At 43.5% G+C, this 21,945-nt stretch overlaps 1 long non-coding RNA gene across 1 annotated transcript; it reads right to left on the bottom strand.

The window, feature by feature from the left end:
- Positions 1-686: 686 nt before the first annotated feature.
- LOC133143882 (uncharacterized) lies at positions 687-7,556 on the bottom strand. The gene is made up of 4 exons (XR_009710501.1): positions 7,412-7,556; positions 7,155-7,248; positions 1,829-5,094; positions 687-1,222 (listed from the first exon to the last, which is right to left on the bottom strand). It is a non-coding gene; the product is annotated as an uncharacterized LOC133143882 (long non-coding RNA).
- Positions 7,557-21,945: the final 14,389 nt, after the last annotated feature.

Genomic DNA, 21,945 nt, shown 5'->3' with positions numbered 1-21,945 from the left:
GGATGTAAAGAGGGAAGTGTCTAGGGTATACACAGGAACACATCAAGAAACCGCTTGTGAGGTTTGAATGGGGGGGGATACTAAATACAAAGAAGACAGGAACTCTTCTGGCTCAGGATTATGTGGTGTGTGTATTTTTGGTTGGCTCGCTTCCGTATCAGGTCTTCCTTTGGTGTTTTGAGGAAAGTTAAATGTCCAACTAGGCAGAGTCCAACCAAAACACATCTGTTGAATCATCTCAACTCCAGTTTCTTCATATCGAGTGCTATTATTTTGAGTACAAAAATCTCTCCATAGTATCCAATGATACACTACTACATTATTTACTGATAGGTCCTAAAAAAAAATACTCCATGAATGAGACATATCCAACTTGACCTCCAGTTTATAATTTCATTTTGGACACTCCATCACAAATGGAATCATGCCCCTGAGTGATGGCGTCAGCTGGGCTTGTGTCAGCAAACATGATGGGGGTCCCCTTCATTTCTCTCTCTTCCGTCCCAGTCTTAAGAAGGTCTTTGTCTGGATGTCAAGAGGAGATGCCCCCCCTGAGGCCAGGTCAAGTTCTCAAACAATGAATGCAACATTTTTTTTTTTACTTCATATTTGCTAACTGGACTTTTAAACGCTTTGAATTTATGTACACATTCATATCCACTCACACTCTCGCTAGCTCCAGGGAATTGTTGTTAACACCTTTTATTAGCAGTAAAACATCAGTGGAGTTAAAAGGGCAGTGGCCGTTTGAATTCCTATACATGTGATTAAACTCTCTGAAAACGGGATCATCTTCATCATGACAGACTACTGTACCTAATGGAGTGTCCAGAGACGATCAAACCCACCGTCTTAATCTAAATAGTCACTCAAATCATATTTAATACGCAGCATCAGCCTCCTTCACTGCCTGCACTTTAAAACAACAAACACAGTCGTTGAGGAATGCGACCATGTCTCGCTGATAAATCCCGCCGTTTGATTTCACGCTTTACAAGAAAAGTCTCTCAGCGTTTGTCCAGCTCATATGTGACTGATATTACTTTGAACGTGCACACAAATGAATACAGTCATTGTTGTTGAAGGGTTAGAGAGACAGAGACAAATCTGTCCAATAATGTTGATGTTGTGTTGGCTCCGGGCCTCCTTTTCACCATGTGAGGCGTTATCTTCTTCCCACATCAGAAAAAGTCTGCTCATGGTTACTGTTGACCTCGAGGTGCTTGTGGAAAGAAAAAAAAAAAAAAAAGCTTTTAACAGAACTGTGTATACAAACAAGTTCATCCTGGGTTTATTATGTGAATATATATTTTCCCATGGTGTCATATAAAGCGTCATCAATTGTGAAGACTAGAAATAAAAAGATCGAGATTATGTCCGGAAAACAAACCAGACATTCATATTTTTGCAAAATAAATGGCCCCTGTGAACTCTTTGGGAGTCGTATACAGTGTAACTAAATCTACATTCAAAGTGTAGCTCGCACAGGGCTTTAGTCTCTCAAAGGTGCTTGCCCCCCCCCATCACAAAAAAAAAAATATGACACATGCTCCAAGCAGCACTGTCATCCCGCTGTCCAAGTTTTTTAAATCCTCTGCCATCCTTTCATGTGAAGAAAGTGCCCATTGTGTGTGCAGTTTGTTGTCAAAGAGGCCCAGTGGGCGTTAGTGGGAATCAGCAAAGAGTTTAATATCTGTCAATTATATTCAGAGAAAACGCATCACCTGATAACAATTTTGAAAAAAAAAAAAAAATACTCCATGTTTGCTATTTGCAAACAGAGGTTCATTCTTGTAGACTTCCATTTGTGGACTGATTTGAATCTCACCTGTGATGCCATCCTCATCCCCCTCCATTTTCTCCACGGTGGTCTTTTCAGGATTTTGAAGCTGAGCCCCTCTCAAAGGACGCCCAACTCAGGCTGAGTGACAGAACCAGCCTGCCTGGCACACATCAAATAAAGCAGTCGCCCAGATCTGACAGGGATTCAAGCGCCCCCTCTCCCTCCAACCCCCAGTGTCTGTACCTCTTAACCCACCCGTCCACATAAACTTGAACTATCCTTTGAGCTTGTAATTCAAACCACACTGGCTGCAACATAGTTGAGTTGTTTGGGCTACAGACATGCTCCCGGGGTCAAAGGCCAGGGTGGGGTTTGTACTATTTTCTTTCTTTTTTATAATGGGAACGTAAAAGCCCCATGATGTACTTGTACTCGTAAGACTTTAACTATCGTCAACTATATTCGTTGTGCTTGAACATACTTGCTAATATACCGAGGCTCTTTATATTAAATGAAAGATTTGTTTAGAATTTTTTAAAATAAGAAAGATTCAAGTTACCTGAGTCTGTATATTTCATTTACCATATTTTTCGGACTGTATGGTTTATGAGAACATAAGGTGCAGTCTCTGTTTTGGGAATTTTCTGTATATAAGGCGCACTGAGTTATAAGGCAGATTACTGCCAATAAAGGGAAACAAATCAGTACAGCAGATAAGTCAAACTTTATTTAACTTCAATTGGACGTCCATGATTATAAAGCACACTTTTTTTTTAAAGAAATTAAATGATTTTAAGTGCCTATAGCCCAAAAAATACGGTAAATTCTCGATATTCTTCTTACTCTTATTTGTACTTTTTCAATCTATTCCTTATTTTGGAATTTCAGACAAATTAAAACCTGAAAATAAATCACAAACCCCAACAAAGGACTTCTAACTTAAAGGCAGTGACTCACTTTGGTCTTCAAAACAATGAAGTCACTCTGACATGTCACGACACCGATGGGCTCATCCTCCAATTGAACCTTTTAGGCGAACTTTATGAGGAGTTTTAAAGGGACTCCATCTCGCGGCATGCATCCCTTGTCATTGAGTAGAAGTAAGTAAACACAAGGCAACCGTTTTCGGCGCTTTGTTTGTTCGACTGGTTACGGCATGACGTTTATGAGCTCGGTGTTCTTTTTCATTGGGGCTTTTAGCTCCATTAGTCTCTTACGTTGGTCCTTTATATGTCTGGGAGTGTTTATCTATGTTGACTGGGGCGCACGGAGGGAAGGGCTGGGAATAAGGAGGGGAAACGGAACACCGCATGCCACAACTAGTCACTCAGCAGTCGATTAGTGACGAGCCATCCTGTCGAAAATGTCAGAGAAAGACTTTTGGCTCATCGGCAGTCCAAACGAACACCGGTCGCTTAGTTTCTTGCTCGTCTTCTAATTGCTAATTCTTTTAATGGATGTGAGGTGTCTTTGTGTCTATTGAGGGGGTTGGTGCTCACATTGTGGAGACCTCCCTCAGGGGAATTTCTGCTCCGTCTGAGCACTTTACGGGATTATTCAGGCTAACTTTCATCTCTGATGCTGCTTTAGGAGTTTGCGGAGTGCTCTGACCTTCTGATCTCTGTTCCCTTGCTCGAAAATTCCAAATGAAGTGTCTCTCTCCACCGCAGTCTGATGAGTATCATTCCGCCTAAGCTAACCGTCACGTTTGGCCCACAACAAAGAGACCGGGTGTCATTACAGCACTAAGAACCCACAAGGTCAAGTTTGCACAATGTTTTTTTTTTGTAGGTTAAGAGGAGCAAAGCTGCCGGTGGAGTTTTTCCACTCTGTGGGGCGCCACGATTGAAGACGCCATGCAATCTTTGCAGTAAATGTTAAATATAGTATAGAGCTGTCAATTGAAAAAAATGAAGTCACTTGCACCCATTAAATGCAATCAAAATAAAAGTTAGTCAAGCTTGTCTCTGTTGCCAAGAGACAAGCCCCTCCATAGTCCCCCGGCGTTCACCGGCCAGCCCGTGTCTGGGAGAAAGAGAAAAGGGCGGCAGTGCACGAGGGCTGATCAAAGTTTAGCCAGTGCGCTGCTGTTCTCCAAATAAATCCCCCCACTGCTGCGCTCTCAGTGCCAGCCTTGTTTCAATAAGTCCCCCTTATTGTACACGCAGCCAGGGGTCTTTGAGCCGCGCCGTCCGCTGTGAGCTTCGCAGAGGATTACATGTCTAAATATACGCTGTGAGAACCTGTGTGTGTTTGTACATGTGTGAGAAACATTTTAGTGATTCTGTTAAATTAAGCAGAGTCCAAGAGGATCAGTATGTGAAAAGGGCCCACCTCGTACCGGCGGCTCTTGCATTAGTGGGAATTTAGCCGCGATACCGCCTACTGTGTGTGGATTCAATTAGAATAACCGTTGTCCGTCGGGAAAATCTATTAGGTGTTGCTAGAGCCTGAATGCTTGGAAGAGGTTGACTTGTGTTTCTTACTGCTCCGAAGACTTTCCAGTGTAAAGCCTGATGGAAGCCAAAACCTCCAATGAGTAATTTCATAAATATAGTGGCAGGTGGGACTTGTTGGACATGCCTACTCTCTCCTTTACAAATGGAGGGTAATGTTCCTGACCTCCTCACCTCACCGGGGGCCTCGGCAGCTGGGGTGCCTCAACCCTTTGCAACCCACTGCCTTGTGTGTGAATATTCTTTTATGCATGTCTCTGCTACTCGGTTACCTGAGTTTCCTCGCTCCCATGCCGTCTTTTAGCTGTGCCGCACGCACGTCTTGTGTGCAGCTGCCTCTCATTCACACGGAAAGCCTTTGGCAGCAGCTTTGTGCTAATATTCCCTCATCTACTACTGGGGGAACAAATCAGCCTTGTTGTAGTTATCCAGAAACTTGCTGTGTCGTGTCGAGCGGATAAGTCGCAGTGCCACGACTTATGCTAAACATGTCAGGCGGAAAAGATGGAGGAGGGGGTGAAGAGATTTTTCGGCTAAGAAAACTTCTAAGCTTCATATCATTTGTGAAGAATGTACACATGTACAGGTACATTTCCCTTTGATTTGACAGGCCAGACATCTCAGACACTATACGGACGTTGTAATGGCCTGTAATTGCTTCTGTAATTATACTTTGGTGTGTCAATCATGCACTACAAAAAGATATTTTCGTGTGTTTGAAAGAGTCACGGCCAAATTCACTCTCCTGCTTCCGGTTCGAAACTCCGATTGATCAAAGGTAGCCATCCTCACGCTGCGTCTCCGGAGGTTTATCGAGGAAGCGGTGACCTCTGATCCCAGAATTGACTGCGGGTCCTGAAACAGGAAAGGGTCAGGGGGTCGTAAGAGAGGCTCGTTCACACCTCACGCCGCCGCGCCACGGGAGGGAGGCGCTCTCCCCGCCTGTGAGCCTCCGGTAGCCAAACATGAGAGTCGCGGCGACGATATCAAAGCAGGTATCATGTTTGTCTGGAGTCTAGACGCTGAAGTATGTGCCTCGGAGAACTCGGTCTTCCTTGTTATCTAACGGGGCTAATGGGCTTTGTGAACGCTCTATTGCTATAAAAAATAGAAATTTCAGGGTCCTTCATATGACAACAAAGCATCACGTGAATGGTTTAAAAATAAGAATCAGACTTTGTCATCAGTGCAGGCTCTTCTTTCCTTTTGTGCGGTTACAGTATCAAAGCGAGGCGGTGGAGGATATTACAAGAGTATAGCTTTGATCCGTCGACGGGTTGTTGTCTGCCGAGCTCGACCGCCAGAACCTTTCATCTGGTCGGCGAGCTGGGATTCACTCTGGCTTGCGTAATAGTATGATTACCAATAATAAGCCCCTGAGAGAATTGGAGGCAGAAAGCTTCTGAGGTATTTTGTAGATGCAACAATAAACGTGAAGCCCCATTTTTGTGTCATTTATATTAGCAGATTTGGGTCTGGTTTGTTTTTTTTACTCATTTGGTTAGTTTGCGGGTTTATTAATATTAGCGGAATTACGCGGGTGAGACATCTTGACATGTGAGTCCCTCATAATGGAATGCGGTCATTTTTTTTTAGAATAAAATATGTTTTAAAAAAGGCAAGAGTCCCTTGTAACGCCGTGCGGTAATTTTTCTAAATAAAATATTTCAAAATATCTATCTTTTTAATAATTTAGCTAAAAAAGGTAATCGAAAATGATTTATTTATTCATCTTTCAAGTATGAAAGAGAGCAAAGATATGCATTTGCCACAATCATGTTTGCAGAAGACATAAGGAAGCAATAAGAGCGGCAAGCCAAAGCAAACACTTATCGTTCTGTGTGTCGCCTTTTTATTTGGACACACATATCGGAGATAACGCGCAGTCCTTCCACGACATACTTATTTACTGCGGCGCTTGGAAAAAAAAAAAAACGCTTTCCTTGACCAGTCACCACAAGAAATATGGGTAAATATATATCATAAGACCTCCCACCCCGCCCCCGTCCATACAATCAACAGGGTGAGGCCCAGGGCTCAAATTATAATCAGCTTCAGTTTACATTTGTGTTTGCTGTGGGCCGATTAGGCTGTCCTAAGTCAGACAATGCGGTCGTACTTTCCTGCGGCGAGCGGCCTGCATCCTGTGCCCGAGCCCTGCCAAAAAAAGCCTCAAATAACATCGCAGCGAGCAGGAGAAGATGTGGCTTCTGCGGGCCTCAACCTGGCAACGTGTTTGTCAGCACAGACGAGCCGATATGGCCTCATTTCCTCGGAAAGCACCGCCACACACGTACGCTTTTCTCACAGCCTTATTTTCCTTCCTTATTTGCTCTTCCACCCATGCTGTAATTATAGTCGCAGATTAATTTAGAGCTTTTAAGGAAAAAAAAAAACAGGAAGGAGGACCCTCCATTATCTCTGTGCATGTTGGCCCGCACGCAAGTCTGCTGATTGCATCTGATGTGACGCACATGAGCGCACAGTAGTCCTCAAAATATTTCTCTTCTTCACATTCTTCCTGTCTTCATCCTCTCGAGCACGTTTCGAAAATCACAAACGTGCGCTGACAAATGAAATACGTTATCGGCTTGATGTCTGTGACGCGAAAACTGACCGAGTCGGGGAACTCGATCACATACTTGGGGTAGCATAAGTGATGCGTTTATACAATCTCCAAATGTTATTTTAACAGCCATTTTGAAAAAAAATTAAATCAATAAATCATTTCCTCATCATTATCGTCATCATTTCAATCTGTACCAGAATGTGCTATTATCCCCGCTCATTACTCAATCTATTGGGACAAATTCTGACAGAAAATGAAATAAATTGCAGAGTACTGGTCATAAAATGACTAATCTTTATCAAGGCTGGTTGTTTTCTTTTTTTCCAAACGGCGCCAAGTCACTTACTTGTCTTTCCATGCTCACATGCTGTGTCAGCACTCTGAGTCATGCACCCATGCACTCAGTATGGTTAGAAAAACTGCTACTATTCCATAGTCACCTTCCTAAAATAATAGTCACGCTTTCATTTTTTTTCTCCAGAACATTAAAAAAACGGAATAAAATATATTATTGCAAGATATATTGAAATAAATTTGAAATACGACTCATATAAATATGACACTATCAAAAAAATCTTCAGACTGCATCGATGTGGCTGATACTTGCCTGGGTTATTATGCAAGAACTAAATTGTTGAATAAACAAGCCGACTCTATAAACCCGGAATCCCTTTTTAAACTGGCCCGTTTCCTGTGATGACGAATAAAAATATTCCCCACATCTTCATTTTCGCAACATTCAGTTCAGCATTCCTATCAAGTGAAGTTCTTGGCTCCTCCTTCTGTTGCTAAACTGTTGCCATCTACTTGAGTCTTCTTAAAAGCCAACTATCCCTCTCTTGGCACCATCGAAACACATTTTTATTTTAATTGTGGTGATCAGCTGACTATGGCACAAATGTAACATTCCACAAGCTTGGGCTCTTTTTGTTACTATTTACTTGAGAGCCAAATTAATTTTCAGGCTCCACTTGTGGATCTGCAGGCAAGTTTGACCATCAATATATCCTGTTGCCACGGCAATCTGATATCCAAACACACGGCGTTATAAATGCGTTGAATTAGGCAACACAAAGCCAAGTCTGTCCTCGGCGAGGAACACACACACAAGTCAATCAATAGAAAAAATGGAAACTCAGGAGACCTAAAAAAAAAAAAATCACTTTTTTAGTCCACATTCACATCACCGCAAACAGTCAATAGACAAAAAATTGCAAACACTCACTCAAAGCAACCAAGAATAATTGGAGGCTTAACTTGGGCCAGGTCAAATGAGTGGCACACAAGCCTATGATTGTTCATACTGACGTCTGTGTGACTGCTGACGGTCAGCGTGGACAACCGCAAGCATCGCTAATACTGCGTCACCCAGCAGAGCCTGGACCTTCCCGAGCGAACAAGAGACTCAAACAGAAAAAAAAAAAAAAAAAAGATAGAGTGCTGTGTTAGAGCCCATCACTCCCCCCCCAACCCTTCAGCCTCGCTGGTGCCAAACTGCCGGGTCGCGGTGGCGATGGCCCATGTGGTGCTTGTCTGCGTGCTTGTGTGTCTCTGTGATACTTTATGTCTAAAGGCGGAAGACGTAGTGGCTGCGGCATACCTTGGGGCCATTAGTCGACTCCTTGTCCCTCACAACTTTAATTGGCTTCAGCAGTAGTGAGATCACAGCTTCCTCAACCGATTTGTAAAATGAGTAAATTGCCCGTCTTGTCGTTCCCGGGATCCGCTTTTTCTCGCTTATAAGCATGGACAGAGAAAGATAATATACTATATCACGCGAGTCCCACCAGGACTTTGTGTAGGTGGTAAAACCGCATCATAAAAAACTACAGCCAAGTGAACTCTGCATGTTTTTATAAACTATGTACACATTCCAAATTGGCTTTGCAGTGCTGAAGTGACCCCGGTCTTCCTTTTTAAACAATAGCTGAATATAAAAGTTTCCCTCGTAAAAACTTTCTCATGGCTCCCGTGGTGAGGAAGGAGGTCCGGACGCCGAAGAGCAATTCCACATTTGCCTTATCAATCCTATCATCAGGCAAATTCGGTACACTGGGGGGAGGTCTAATCGAGAGGTTTGGATGAAACCCAATTCGACAATCCCTGTCGCCACCTGTGCTCCTCTGCTTCCTCCCCATTCCAATAAACTAAATGAATTACAGGGCGAGTAAAATAATCAAAATCTCTGTCTCTCATCTCCTCCATCATCACTTCCTTTGGTTTTGTGTCATTTCCCTTCATTTCCTCTCTCGTCCATTCAATAAATCCCCATGCAACCAGAGTCCATGTGGAGTTTCCTTTGGCTGGTTTACCACATAAGTAACTGGCAATGGCAGCAACAAATACCATGAATTTATTTTCTTTGGAGCAATTTTTTTTGCATATCGAGGCAGACACGACATGCCCTTGACTTTAAAAAAGGAAACAATTATTCAGGAAAGTTGGAAAAACCAACTCACACAACCACGATTAGCCGCCAATTAGCCACCAATTCTCTCTGTGGAAAAAAAACAACTATTTTTAGTAGAGTGGATTTTCTTTTTAACTATAAATAAAATTTGAACCAGATACATCAGAACAGCTAGTTCACACGTGATATGCATTTAACTTCCTGGAACTGTGAGAAAACATGGACAAGGTGGTTTCTATTATCCAGGCGTTATTTGCACATAAATATTCTAACACCGGCATAGCTTACTGTGAGAGAAAGCAGTTACTTGAGTATTTCCGTTTCTCTGCCACCCGCATATATACTCCTGTTTGGAGAAGGAAACCGGGGGGCCTTGCGGATCATGTAACTCACTTCAAACCGGTTCGGCTCCACCGTGTGACAAGGAAATTGATTTTTCCTTGTTGTTTTTCTTTTAGAATGCTCCTACACGGGATATTTCCTTAGCTGGGTAACAGAATCTATCAACCAGGAAAACATGTTCCCAAGCTATATATGTTTCGAGATTTCCATTTTTTTATGTTCTACATTGAAAGTCTTTACTTGACAGCGACTATTGTAGTCAGACTGAATTCAAACCGTCACTGTTCCTGTCCGTCACACGACGTAGGGATCTGTTGGAAGCCTCAGGGAGCAGGAACAGGGCCGTTCCCATCCCTGGAAAAGACACCTGCGTCTCATGACTGACTCCCAAACAATAGGCCAGGGTTATTATCTGAATGTTACTTTTGAAAGACGCACACATAAGCTAAGTCGTAATCATGCCTCGATACTAGAGGGGAATTCCTTCCCGCTTTTCACAAAAGGTGCCCCATCACTCAGGTTTTCCACTTATCAAATCAAACCTGGCACGTAAAATGGGAGCCTTTGTCAGCTCGCTCTGTGGGTGGGAAGCCGACGAGGACAGAGGGTTATTCATGTCAGAGATGTTAGTGAAGGAGGGACTTTCTGATTCTATAACATTAGCCGCAATGTACATTATCAATAAGACGAAATTTAAATCAAGTTTCCCGTTTTTCCTCTAATATGTCGACCTCTGCCCTCATAGGCTTGGAAAATGTTGAGCCGTGAGCTGGCAGAGGATGAAGGGCTTGTGGGGGGGAAGCGAGGAGGGGTGGGAAGAGCGTTGGGGAGGGGGTCTTGAGGCTGGGACGGAAGAACAACGTTTTTGAGGTTTCCAGACAGCATATTTGTCTAACATTTTTACCCATTCTGAACAAGTTCAGTCATAGTTCATGAAATAGAGCACCTCTATTTGGCAACTGTTTAAAACCGCACAGAGCCAGCCAAAGTGTGTGCGCAGTAAATGTATATGGGCTTAACCAATCGTCCCATTACTTTTGGTCATGATGTGGTGTTTGATTAATATGGTCTGATCGTAGCCCGGGGGAGCAGAGGTTAGTCTCCAGGTTGTCAATGTGGCGCTACACCCTGTGATCTATCATCACAAGAAAGTCTGGCCAAGGATTTTATCCAACGAGACGGTAGCGGAGACGAGAACGGCTTTCGGATCAGGGTGGGTGGCAGCAGAGACATGGATCAGAGTTAGTGACGCCTTCAGACAACAAAGCTCCGTTTCCCCTCTAATCCGGCGATTCATCAGCTTCAATGGAGGACATTTGATAGCACATGATAATGAAACTTCACCCCCAGACTGCTTGGCTGCCAGAGCTTTTCCTCACTTCCACTTCATTTGAAGCGATGGTCTTGCCGTCACTCTGTTACACTTGCTTCGGGTTCTGCGGGTCAGACACACCCGAAAATCGAACAGGCTCGGGTTTCATTTGTGTAGCAAAATCCGGTGTTTTTGTTTTGAAATGTGAACACCAACTATTCTGGACCGCAAAGTATGTTTAACTCAGCATACTTTGATTAAATCAGGTTGGATCAGGGCTTGTTTATTTGGTTCAGCTCTTTTTAGTCTTTTAATACGCCTTTAAGTTCCTTTTCGACAACATAAGATTGCCTTCCAAGTATGGAAAGTGCAACTATAACACAATCGGAAGGCGGTCTCGTGTCGAGTCATCATTTCTCCGCCGTTTCACTCAACCCTTGCAATGTGTGCGGTGATAGTGCTGAGGGAGTTGTCAAAGTTCTTTACCGTTGAAACAAAGAGTACAGTATGTGCTATTCTAAAACAAACCACAAATTTGGTCTTAAAGTCTGTGGAGGATTGATGAAGAAACCGTCGGAGTAGCTCCGAAATATATTCGTTGCCACCCGGCATCAGAATTCCGAGATTGTGTTTGTCCTGGTTGAATTCGGTCAGAAATATTCAGGTCAAACCGTGTGGCATGTTTACAGTGTTCCCGGACCAAATCTCCTCTGAGAGTGTGGGGACAGAATTGGGGAAGCCTGCCAGAAGCTGTGGCTCCTCCATGCAGACTTGGTTCCATTCAGAAGTTGAGGTGAGACCACCAATTACTTTTATTCTCAGTGATTTGGTCGTCTTGGGGTTAGGATTCAGGGACAGAATGAAATTACGTGGGTTGGCTAAATATACTGTAAACATCTGAAAGTATGTGCTCTGCATCACTAAAGAGGTCAATTACTTTGCGTTCTCCTGATAGGATGATGAGCGAAGGGCAGGTTGAAGGGGAAACTGTGTTTACTGTTATTTGACCGTCTGCCTTTTAGTAAACAGGAAAAGGCACTGTCAAGCCAACGTGTTCATTAAACCTCGCTAAAATCCCGTCTGGGGGATTTCCTGCTCTTGCTTTTGCCAAGGAGCAAAAGCCGGGAGGTAGGAGGGAAGGACGGAGTGGGCCAGTTGCCCGGAATCACAATCGTCCAACTTAGTGCCGCGCGGGGCCTCCCGAGCCCTTGTCACTCCCCTCTCGCCGACGCCGGACGCCCCGGCCAAGTTTCCGCCTCGGCCCGTAAAACAGAGAGCCTCAATCTGGCACTTCAACTGAAATAGAAATGTAATTTCCTCAATCGCTCGTACATAAATGCGGTTTTCAAACAGACGTAAGGGTGCCACTGCTGTCATCTGAATGAGTGGGCATTAAAAGTCCAACATCCCAGATTTAAAACGGCAAGAGAACTCTCTGTAGACGATATGTAAAGAAGCCCAGGCTCATAAATCTTGACAACTAGTGCATGAGGCAATAGCCTTCACTCTTCATCCAGACTGGAAAGTGACAAGCAAGTAGGCCTGTGGAACTTCATATGGAGCTAACCGTTTGCAAACGAGGCCCACTTTTAATTTTGCGATTTCATGTACGCGCATGTCTAAAAACGTGTCTGAAAGTAGCAGCTGCTCTTATCATGCTTGCTGAGGCGAGTCTAGAGATAAAGTCTCTCGACCGTGAGGTGCTACTGAGCTTCCCCAGTTCAGCGGCCACCAACTGAACACATCCCCTGACATCTTTATCTTGTCTACTTTCTCTGTCCTTGTCTTCTGCTCACCATCTACTCCTGGTCGGAAGACCATATCCTGGAAATCCATTTCAGGCACATGAGCGAATGCCTACTGAAACAGCTGCTGTGGCCTCTGAACCATTAAAAGACGTCGAGCATAGGAGAGAAAAGCAGAACGGCCACAAGAATGGCCTCATCGCGGCAAAAGTAAAATCCAGACCTCTGCGACAATGCCAAGAAGAGATGATAGGCCGCAGTAAAACCAATCCGAAGCGTCTTATTTAAAGGATTGGCTTGGCTTGTTAAATACTGAGAGGGAACAAAGAGGACTTCTGCATCCTGACATGGAAACTGCCTATGGGGAGTCACAGCCAGTTAAAACAAACATGAAAATAACCAATCATGCTTCTTTGTGCTATGGCTGTCATTACTCTTTGGATCGTAGTAATCAAAGTGTTTGAGTGGCACAAATCTACTTGTTGTGGGACATCTGGAGAGCACATTTGGTGGAATCCTGCCACTAAGTAACTGCTAACAGATATTGAGGACAGGAGAAGAAGCTGAAGAAGTGTTAATGTTTGTTGTCGATCTTATGATGCCTCTTTTTAGATGCCATGTTGGAAATAGACGACACACCTACTCTGGCTCCGGTAGTGGATTTTCTCGGTGACCTGGATCACGGAAGACAATGATTGGAAAGGAAATGAGGCAGAAAAGTGGCTGACCAGGTCAAACGATTGTTTTTTTTTAAACGTCTGGCAGGTTTAGCTGCAGGGGCAGCTCAGCTCAAAGACCCACACAAAATAAGTTTGGGTGTGTGGAAATTTCCAACTGTTATTTGTCAGACTGGAAGAAAATCTGAAAATAGGATTTCACAGGCGACACTACATAAGAGGTATTTATCATGGTTATAGGACTGTTTCGGATTATTTCGGTATTTTCAGACCCGCAAATTTCCTGCTGCCTTAGTGGGTTGTTATTTATCAACAGATGGCTCGCTTGTCTCTTTACTGGACAGAATCACGGACACAAACTCTGTAGATGGTACCACATTCAGATAACCTCAAGCATCATATCCCCTCTTTGTGTTTTGAACATGATCACTTGGGAGTCTAACTTTGGTGCGGGAGAATGTTGACCTGATTCTGCACTTACTCAGAGTGTATCTAATCAGCCTCCTTGCAAGCCTTCTCTATCTGCAGGCTATGCTTGAACGGCGGCCGGGCTGCTTAACTCTTGGCTCCATGCTCATATTTAGACAGATTAGATTTGCATACACTGCCTACATTGTTGCTGCTGTCAGGATTTGTGAAACACTATCACACTATGTTATTAGTCACAGTCTGGACATGGCATATATATATACAATTCTCAAACCTGAGAGAGGCAAGGAGGATTTTTCGGAAGCAAACACGTAGGTGTTAATGGCCTGTTAACGTCAGCAGAGTAAATATTGCTGTATAGGGTGGAATGTGGGTCAATGAGATGATGGCCTTTATGTCACCTTCACTCTTTTGCTGACCACTGAAGCAGTGCAAGGCTTTATTAGATCACTGCTTTCTGGTCACGGGTTGAAGCTTATGGGTCACAGAACTAAGCAGCCGGTGTGTCTGTGAATGTGGTGCACGCATTTATTTATTTCTTTTAAAAGATTATGTATCTTTTATGTTGTTTACTACTTTTGTCATTTTTCTCGGTGCATCGTCAATGTCGCAAAGTTACGTTTGCTGGCATCTATCACACAAGGGCACACACACACACATGCACGCACATTCTCCCCCTTCCTTTGAGGAGTGTTGTGATGGGAAAGATAAAATGCCTCCTTTGGATGATGAAGACGCCGCTGACAACTGGCCAACTGGACAGGCCTTGACATGCTATCCGAGCGCATAACACAACCAAAGTCCTCGATTGAATTTGATGTCGGGTAAAGCAACTTTATCCAAAAATCTCTTGCTATTTAACGATTGTTATCAAATTTACATGATTGCGGCTCTTTTTTGTTTCCATGCAACTGGCTTGGGACCATCATCAGCAACATTTAAACTGAGGCTTTACGTTGAGCTTGGTAATGACGGACAAGTGGTGCTGCTCGGAGGCCGCTGCCAGTGTAAATTCTTCTTTTCCCTGGAGCGGCCTGTGGTTGTCTGGTGGGTAGGAGGGATGGAAATGGTTGTAGGATGCACACAAGCCCAAACCAAGGAACCCTAGAGGAACAGTGGCTCCTTCTGTTAATGGACGAGGAGGCAAAAAGGGGCGTCCACTAGTATCCATCCGTCTCTCTTGCCTCCTTACGACTGACTGTAACTCTACCTCCGAGATAACCATCGCACCTTGGGCTCTTGGTGTGCCCCTCATGGCCTCACCCCTGCTCCAGGGTCACTGAAGAGGGGGAGCAACAGTTTCACATCAATGCAAGCCTGTCTGGAGGCCTCGCATAGCTGCGCCGGAGCCGATAACTGACTCACAACTTTACACCGGGTTTGTTTTAAAGACATGTCTGCCCTGCCTCATTCATACCGCAGCATCTGTTCAGATGAGGAATCAAGAGCTCACTCAAACGCCTGCAATTTATAGAACTAGGTCGACATTTTTGTTCATGCCGTCTCCGGTAATTTAGTAATGACATTAAAAGATAGTTTATTGGGCTCTTGCCAGTATTAGGACAGTTGATGTTTGCAGCAACTGGTTACTTTGTGGATCTAAATATTTGCCTGATCAGGCTCTCTTTAGAGGACATCAGAGAGAAGCTTTCGTCCAAAAGCAACAAACTGTATAAATATACATTAGCTGCATTAATGTTGTTGGGAGAGCACTTTAGAGTTGAGTGGTTATGCTCAGTTTTGTCAGACGGGCCAGAGACAAACCTGCAAAAAAAAAAAAAAGCACATGTTTAGATTTCCCTCAATATTGATGTTGCATTTGGTACTTCAACTTATAAGAAAAATAAAAAAGAATAAAAAATCCACTGCAGCCTGTATAAACTCTTTAAGCGCTTATTAGGATGTCAGTCACTGCTTGAAATTTCCTGGCAACGAGACAATGTTAGCGACCTCTTTTTCCCCACGTTGTGATGTATTCCGCTTTGGTTACATTGCAAGTGAGGAAAAGATCAACGTGCCACAGGGGGGCTGTACAAATTACAAAATGATTGAATATGTCAAAAAGTAATCACTAAAATGTGCCTGTTGTTGTTACACCTCCTCGCAAACGTTCTGTATAAACATAAGGTAATGACGGAAAACGTATGAATTTGCTCTCAGATGCTTTTGAGCCTGGATTTGAAATTATAACTCCCACAATTGTCTAATCCAAACAAGGCAATTATTACTCAGGCATATCTTAGCCTCCACTTTCTCATAAATGCCCGTGAAGACAATTTGTGCTGATAAAAACACCTTTTCTGTTTTTACCGTAAATCATGCGAAGGTCCTGTTGCAGTTTGAGATCCTTTAAAGCAGGATTGAGGTTTTAAACTAATTGCTCCATGATTTATACTTGTTCTACATTCCCATTAGAGAAGCCAAGTGAGCGTTACTTTCCAAGTCTATAACGCCTCAGGCATCACCTGTGATGTCTTCTTAAAGAACAACATAATTGGAAGTGTTGTTATTCTATTCTCACCATGAAGGTGTCAAGCAACCGACACTGATAATTAAAGATAATTACGCCAACTGGCAGTCTGATGTAATCATCAATTGTGGCGTCTCTTAGACAGTTGACGCGTGTTGATATGTGATTCATGGTGCACGCCTTGTACGGAAAAAAGGAACCGTGTGAAAAATGTCCATCTAGCCATCGATCTATCTGTATAGGATATATATGTGTGTGTATATCACACACACACCAGTGCAACAGGGAGTTGACAATGAACAATGAGCAACATAATGAGGCGCACGCAGACATCCAGCTGACTCCAGCAGTAGACTGAGGGTCTGGGGCCCGTGGTTGTGTTGGTGCCTGGAGGCCTGCTGGGTGTGTTTGTGGTTTGTTTGCAGGCGGGGTGTGGGCACGAGAGGTTTACCCTCTCAGCACTCCCTGGCACCAGTCTGTCCCAGAGGAAAGGCCGAAAGAAAAAAAAAAAAAAACTCCTGTTCATGTTGCCACTTTGGGATGTGGTGGCAAAGCTACGTGAGGGGAAATATTTGAAGGGTTAATGAGATGAATTTGACTCGAAATTTAGGATATGAACATTTTCATGTGATATATTCTTAGAAATTGAAATAGAATGCCAGGCTTTGTTTGCGAGACAATATTACACACCCTTCATACATTCCAAAAATGGGCTGTGTGAATGCCAAAGTGCTTGTGCTCTGTGAGTGAGAGGCAACTAGGGTGTACCTATGTCTCGCCCAACTGGGATGGAGTCCAACAAGATAAATGTTAGGAGCATTCTATATTTAACATTTCAATATTTATAATGCTGTATGATAAAATGAACATTTGTTTTTGTGTCATCTTAAATAAGTTGCTTATAAAAAGCCAATTCAAGTCAGATAAAAGTTAAGGTCAAAAGTAAATGGAGCCCCACCTAAAAAAAAAAAAAAAAAGACTTCTGAGGTGCACGGAGGACAGAAACTGTTTCCTTCCTCTCCTCCATCATGAACACCGCTGTTCCTGGAACGGTGTCAGTATTTTTAGCTGGGGAAATGCCACCTTTGGGTCCTTAGGGGTCACCAGACAAACAGTCTCGTGACTCCTGAGCCATCTAGACTGCGACATCCTGGACATGAACTCAAAAACATCGACTACGATCATTTGGCTTCCTCTCTAGTTAAATTGGATTAGATTTGAGACAGCGTTGTCATTTGTTATTGTTGCAAGAACACCAAGTGTTCAGAATGCAGACAGAAACTCTTAAACCCCTCAAAGTCTTGTTTTCACATGAAAGAAGTATTTCAAGTCAAGTGGAGATGTTGTTTGGACATTATAGAGCAGAGAGGGCAATCTAAAAGATAAACAGTCGGGAATTTCTCATCTGAATGCGGAGGCAGCAAAAGCAAGTTAAGGTAATCAAAGTGCACTTGTAAATTAGGAAGCACTCACCAGAACTGTTAACCTGCGGTTGACATGGCGAGCTTTATAAAATGTCTTGCTTTTAGACACAAGATCTTTCTTCATTTTATGTGTTTATGTTGCTATATGCACGTAGACTTGTGTAAACACACAAGTCTACTTTGCTTTAAAACATGATCAAGCGGTCACAGCGACTACCGTATTTTCCGCACTATAAGGCGCACCTAAAAACCTCCAATCTTTTCAAAAGCCAACAGTGCGCCTTATAATCAGGTGCGCCTTATATATGGACCAATATTGAGCCACTACAGCAGGCATGTTCAAAGTCTGGCCCGCGGGCCAAATGTATATACTATCTTATATATGGACAAAGTTTTAAAATGGGCCATTCATTGAAGGTGCGCCTTATGATCCGGTGCGCCTTATAGTGCGAAAAATACGGTACTCCTTGTCGCCTGTGATTTTTTTAATCTTGTTTATAATATGATGCTGAGTAAAAATTTACAATAGATCAGTGCCCACTCAGGTAATGAAGCAGCTGTCACTGTAGCTTTTGTGCCAGCGCGCAATGCTTCGTGTGATATGGATCGCCACCTTTTATGAGAGCGGGACGTGTTGAGTCTCAGGCGTCTCACCCTTCAGAGCAATTATGATCTACTTTTTTTCCAGCATTTCAGCAAGTCTTCTCACTTTACTCAAAGGGGGCTAGAATTGGGCTGGAGGTACCGTGCAGATAAAACAGAAACAAAAATAAACTGCTTATGAGAATTGGGCTGGAGATACGGTACTGATGACACAGAAACAAAAATAACTGAACAGATACCAATTACACATTTAAACCACAGTAGGTGGGAAAATGTCTTGCATAAATCAGCTCCCCAACTACAGCAGGAGGCAATTGTTTGCTTCCCCAATGGCAGCTGCTGTCATTTGCAGCCAATAAAGAGTCTCTCAGCTGCGTTGGGCTGCTGGGAATGTTGTTTGCTTGTATAGAGCGTCACCTAATCTCACCGCAAGTAAAGATATGACTCACACGAACGTGACACCGGTCCCGCCATTGCGACACGAGCTGAGACCGCTGTTAGCTACCGTTTATGCACAGTGTCGAGCGTTATAAATAATAGAGACCGTGAGACAACAGACAGCTGTTGGTTATATCTATGTATGTATATTCTATATATAAAATATATATCCCAGACAGACAGAAAAAACACCCAAATAAATTGTGCTTTGTCCCCAAAAAATAAAATACAGAAATAACAGCTCTAACTGTCGCAATCGAGTGCAAAAATGTGCATTGCAAAATATCTTGGTGTATTTCAGTTGTGTCAATATTACTGTGATTAAACAAACAGTCCAACTGTTTCCCAGAAGTTGCATGAACTGGAAATATAGCAAGCATTGTGCTTCCTACGCTGTTATTAGTGGCTCTGGTTTGCAAACTGATCCCATCCAAAATACTTTTCCCCAACAATGACTAAAAATAATATCATTAGCGTGTTTTGTTGACACCCACATGAGCTGCCGGTCACACAGTCACGATGACACAAGAGAGGAGAACAAGCCGCCTGCAGCCGACGCTCTGTTGAGACTGTTTACACAATAGTTCATCTTTGTGATGGACTGATAAGCAAGATGCCGTCCTGTCTCCGTCTCCCCTCCCCCCCCCAGACAAACAAGTGACAAGCATAAAACACAATAATGCGTTGTTGCATCAAAATCAGCCACATCTCAGCCCGTGTGACCTCCGTGTGCTCAATGACGAATTCACGGAGACTTATTTACCCAAAGCAGGCGTACGGCAGAGTACCGCGCTCTCTGAAGTTTTGCGTCAACAAGCAACGGCGGAGCGCCAGTCTATTGATTGCATCCGCGGGGAGAGATAAGCTGTCTCCACTCGTGAAGTCATTTTATAGCTTACAATCACGGAGGCCGACTACAATCAACTTTTGTGTCCGTGCAAATAGAGCAGAACCCGTCTGTTGGGAACGTTTTCATTCGATAATTTATTTTCCTATCTGTCGACCTTAATTGAGCCGGGAAAATAATTCTATTTTAAAATCACCGGTCGAGTTGAGTCAGTGGCGGGTGAAAATCCATGTATGGATTTTGGAGTCCCATTGCCTGGGCCTCATAACCCTGTCCCCACTCCCAATGTCTTTCCCTACCAAATCAATGGGACTTTATTGACTCAGGTAAAAAAAAGATTGTGATATGTGCGTCGACACATTTGGAAAGAACCCCCGCCACCACGCAGTTTGTTAACATTATATGCCTTCGTCAAACCTACGTGAACATAGCCATCTCTACGGGAGCTGAAGCGGCGGTTTTGAGCCTCAGGGGGCAATGGGGAGGGAAGCTGGGGCGCAGACATCGATTATCAGTGGAGACACTGGTCTGGCTTATGAGACTGTGGCGCTTGTGAAGCTGGGGGCTACGCAGGGAGTCAGACCAGGGGGTTAAATGGTGACGGGGTTTGAGAAGTTGGAAGGGGGGGGGGGGGGTTCCTGCCCCTTTAATGATTAAAAGGAGGATGCGACACCCTCCCTGGGGTCACACTAGTCAAGAATCCACCCTTAGGTGCTTTACTGCCACTGTTGTTAGAGCTTCCATTGTCACTCTGCTGATATGTTGTTAGACTTCTCCTGGTGCCGAGAAGAATGGCTTGATCACACCCGAAGAGACCAGAGTATGTCTGGACTGGATATCAAAGTGATGATGAATAAAAGCCCGGTGAAGGATACCTATACTTGAAATGTGTTGTTCTTCTCGGGTCATGGAAGAAGGAGTTAGGCCTAATAGGAAGCCGATGACAGGAAGTGAGGCAGTGCTGATCGAGCCTCCCTGTGGCCCGGTTTTGGTGCCAGCCTCCCACCAAAGTGATCAATAGCGGCCCGACTGGATTCAGTACTCCGCTCGAACCCCTCGCACAACTGGTGCCTCATTAAAAATACATCACATCCAAATTACATTGATTGCCTTTATATATTTTTCATTTACATGCACTCAATCTCTGCACTCATCTCCGCTTATTCTATTATTCTTCCGTGTCATCATGAGGATTAATGAAGCAGATGTCTTCGTGTAAATCAATACGTGACATTGCTTTAATTTTGTGTTGCCTTACCAATCAATGAAAGAACAATTAATCATCTTCATTTATTAAATCGCTAACTGTGTATATCATGCATCACCAATAATTTAAATAGTAAACATTTCACCTATTATTTGGCATCTAATTTTTGTCCGAATAGCCCAAAGGCAATATTTGGAAACAGTTTTTCAGATTAGTCTTAATTACTTAAATATGTGTTTTGGGCCAAGTACAAAGAAATTGAATTATTAGCAATTTATAAAATCTGTCAACCAATCTTAAGAATGTCTTAGTCGGGGTGTTCTTGAAGTTATGAACTTACAACTCAGCAGAGGGAGCCCTTGGGTGTGTGCGTGGGCGTGTGTGTTTGCGTGTGTGTGTTTGCATGCTCATGTGGCTATATGAAAGCTGTCCCCAGATGCTCATGAATTTATCGGAGTGGATTTGAAGTGGCTGTTTGAAAACTGGAGCACATTTTTCAGTCGTGCATTTTTTTTTTTTTGCATCTGTGTACTTCTTTGACTACCGCATTGTGGTTGGATGAGTTTGGTGCGGAAGAACTTGAAAGCCCTGATCTCAAGGCCCATCAAATTCCTTTGGGATGAACTCGAAGTGATATTTCGAGTAAGGCTCTCTTTGCCTGTCATGAGTGACACACGATTCATAAAGTCACTGTGAGAGGGTTTGTCAGGAGGTGATGAGGGGAGGGGGTTTCTATGGCGACAGTAATGAGTGAATGAGGTCGAGTTCAAGGAGCTGGTGCCGCGATACGCTTTGTGCCTCTCTTTGTCCCCATAACAGTGGAAATTAAGGGATGCAGGAGCAAACGCATTGAGTACACATGAGCTAATGAGGGTCCGGTGAGGGAATGCGGGTGGGAGGAGGTGGGTGGATGCTGTGAGCAGAGCGCCTTACAGAGTTGGAGCTTACTATCATTTTTTAATTTCTTTATAAATAAAATTGGCTTGGATGCAAATATACAAAGTTATAAGTTTGCAGCCTAGGAGTCGTGATTTCGATCTTATTTGGCTGGCAGGACTTTTTGTGTTATGGTGTTCCACAGGGATCAATTTTAGGTCCCTTGCTGTTGTTGTTTTTGTATGGCATTTCAGACTGCTACGTTTGCAGACTAGTTTTTATTTTTTAGCTTTTGACTGACTTTCAACTGTTACTGTCCCGTTTATTTGCGAAGCGCTCTTGTTAAATTAGCTAAAT

Source organism: Syngnathus typhle, linkage group LG19 (genome assembly GCF_033458585.1).
Source record: "Syngnathus typhle isolate RoL2023-S1 ecotype Sweden linkage group LG19, RoL_Styp_1.0, whole genome shotgun sequence".
Lineage (NCBI taxonomy): Eukaryota > Metazoa > Chordata > Actinopteri > Syngnathiformes > Syngnathidae > Syngnathus > Syngnathus typhle.
This window is presented reverse-complemented; position numbering and strand designations above follow the sequence as displayed.